The following is a 3338-nucleotide window of genomic DNA, read 5'->3' as shown; positions in this document are numbered from 1 at the left end:
TATAAGAAGAAGCAAAAATGCAATGTACAAAGTAAGTTCTTATGAAGAAGCTAGCTTGGTATTCTCATTAAGCATATCATGGCAGAGGCTGCAAAGAGACCGAAGAAGACGTTGGAAGGAGGAAGCGAGGAAGAGAAAACGAGAGTGACCGAGCAAGAGACCGGGACAAGTGTAAGTATTGGACTGGCTTTTACTTGTTGAAATGAGCTGAAAGTGTCAGGATTTCGTGGGTGAGCGCAGAGGAGGTGAGTCTAAACGCAAGACACTGGAGCAGTGACTCAGTTCAAGGTTTTTAATCCAAATGAAAACAGGTTAACTAGCTTACGGGCAGTAGACAGGAAAATCCGGCAGGTAGGCAGGCAGGCAGGCAGGCAGGCAGGCAGGCCACTCTTCCACACAAAGATGACGGAGTGTAACACACTACAATGACCAGACAAAGACTGAGGGAAACAAGCAAGGATACAGTATATACACAGGGATAATGAGCTGGGAGGAGACACACAGGTGAGAGACATGAGGCTAACGAGACACAGGCAGGCAGACAGAGAGCAGGGGGAAACCGAGAGTTACTAACAGGTGCAAAACACACAACCATACACTAACTGGAACTCAAAGTACTTAGCGGACAAGCAGGCAGAGGAATTACTGGGGGAACAGACAGAACATTTGACAGGCTGACATGGAGCAAAATTAACAACCAGCACAGACAGAACACATGTTACAAAATACCAGACAAGAATCTAAATTCAGACAATAACAGAAACACATTGAAAATAGACAAACCATGATACAGGGATCATAACAGACAAAACCTAAACGAGAACCCATAACTAGAACCCAGAATACAGAGCAGACTAAACAAAAATAATGCAGACAATGAACTAGAAGCATTGACATGAACTAAGGCACAGGACTAGGAACAAAGATATGGAACCAAAACCCAGACTCCCCAACAAGACACACAGGATCGTGACAGAAAGAGCTGAAAGGATGCAAGACAGATGCCGATCTGGCTTGCTTGCTGTTGGAATAGTAAGTGATACTGCAGTGTATTGTGTTGTTGCACTTGCTTGATGTTTGGCTGTGTTAGGAACTTGCTAATATTTCATGGTAATGTCATCATAATAAATGCATGTGTACAGCTGTCATTCTGTATGACAGGGATGAATTACACTCTGAAACGGTCGGCACACCAAATTGCACAAAAAAACAAATCTTACATAATGTTGCTATAATTGGCTTCAAATGAGGCTTAACATCACACAGTTTCCAAGTTTGAAGTCATAATCAATCTACAAGGTACACTTCAGCGGCCGTATGAGATAATTATTGAGTTAATATGTTATATGTTATATGTGGTATACAGTTTGGTTATGTTTAGGCACAAAAAACTACTTGGTTAGTTTTAGGGAAACATTATGCTTTTGGTTAGGTTTGGAATGAAATAAGCAAATTATGTTATGGCTGATGGGTTGCATTGGAGTTACTTGAAAAACCCTTATCATCTCACACTGACGCTGAAGTGTACTTTGTGCGTCAGCGCTTTGTCAGGCTTTCTTAAAGCGTATTTTACTCCCTAAGATGAGACCGGGCTCCAGTATGTTATGATCCACTAAAGTTAGGCACAAGATTACGAAATGAATAAATCCAAGTTTTTGTTTTTTTTTTATGTCTGCAGTCATTTTGACTGTAAGGGAACCGGTGTAGGTACCATATAAGCTCTGCCTGTAGATCTACTCTGCTCGGCTGAGTCCTTCATTTACAGATGATGTAACACACTATGATTGGCTGTTAAGTGTTCATAGTGTGTTCATGACGTACTACCAAATTTTGATCGTGTTTGTGTTTGTCTAGAGAAAGAGATCTACATCTAATGAAATTTAACATCTAAAAGCTTGTGTACAGATTGGTCACTGTCAACCTTAATTATATTTACTATATTAAAAATCGAAATTAAAAAATCTATCTGGTATTGTAATATTAAAATATCTACTACATATCTATAGAAAGTTGTAATAATGTAAATAATGGCACTATATTTGTTCTAATAAATATTAGTCCCACACTGCAGTAAGATATGTCTGCACAGCACAGAATTAAATGCTGTCTACATTAAATGTAGACCATATAGAAATTATTTTACATTAATAAATATACTCTCTTTATATATATACACCCAGTGAACCTACACAAACAATCACACAAATCAAATCAAAATGTGGTAGTGTGTGGTGTGAACACGCGGCTCCTGTACACTTTTCAAAAATTATCCACAGGACAAGAGGACTGTGATAAAATGACCTGCCTCTGAAAAAGCTACCCTGGTAAGTTTTTCCCACAAAATCATGTTTTTTGTTGCCCTCCATTACAGTCGCACACAGCACTTGGCATAGTTAACAGTGGCTCAATTCCAGCATATTCGTCTACGGTGAAGTACCATAGAAGAAGTCCACCGTAAATACTCTGGTAGCGCTTAATAAAATGTTCCCTGGTGTGTGCAGTCACGCACCTACAAGTTGTAACAACACAATGCAAGTGCAAACAATCACATTTACTTGGTTTGTATTCAAAATCGGATGAAATTCAAACAATTTACATATATTTAACATGATGCAGGTCTTACATACCGAGTGCTTGTCTTACAATATGTAAATGTCCTGAATCCAAATGTAAGGAAGGTCCTGTACAACTATGGATTTCAACAAAAGCTTTCTCTCACTTCATATGCTCCACATATAGTTGTTTGATTTTATATTTTAAATTCCTTTGCACATTCCACGACTCAGACAAGACTGGTGGAGAAAAGCCACCCCATCTTTCACTCATCAGTCATCACCACATGCAGTGTCCTATGTGAAAGGCTGTAGAGGTCAAGACCACGCTGTCCATCTCTGTTACTCTGTTCATGAATAAACAGAGGCCAGTGTACGGGTGTGCGTGTCCGTCAGGGCGATTACACGAACACGGAAACACACACAAGCGCTCACACAGCCTCGTGCCGACTCCACTGGCATAATTAGAAACATTTGGGATCATTTGCAAAGGGAACACGAGCTCTGATGGGATCCAGATGCACTACTGGGTTTCACTGAAATACAGGAACCCTTATTTACGAGGGGCCATTACTGGCTCCTCACCCAGGGAGGTGTGTGTGTGTGAGTGTGCACATACTACCCGGTTTGTCAGGATACTAAATGAGTGTTTGGGGGTGGATCATCCATATTAGGTCAAACTCAGTTTAATGGCTTTTGTATTTGTGGGAAAATGAGGGTTTGTATTCATTGTATTTCTGAACAGTGAACTTGAATTAACTTGGGGGGGGGGGGGGGGGGGGGGGG

This window comes from Micropterus dolomieu, linkage group LG14 (assembly GCF_021292245.1).
Source record: "Micropterus dolomieu isolate WLL.071019.BEF.003 ecotype Adirondacks linkage group LG14, ASM2129224v1, whole genome shotgun sequence".
NCBI classification, from domain to species: Eukaryota; Metazoa; Chordata; class Actinopteri; order Centrarchiformes; family Centrarchidae; genus Micropterus; species Micropterus dolomieu.
This window is presented reverse-complemented; position numbering follows the sequence as displayed.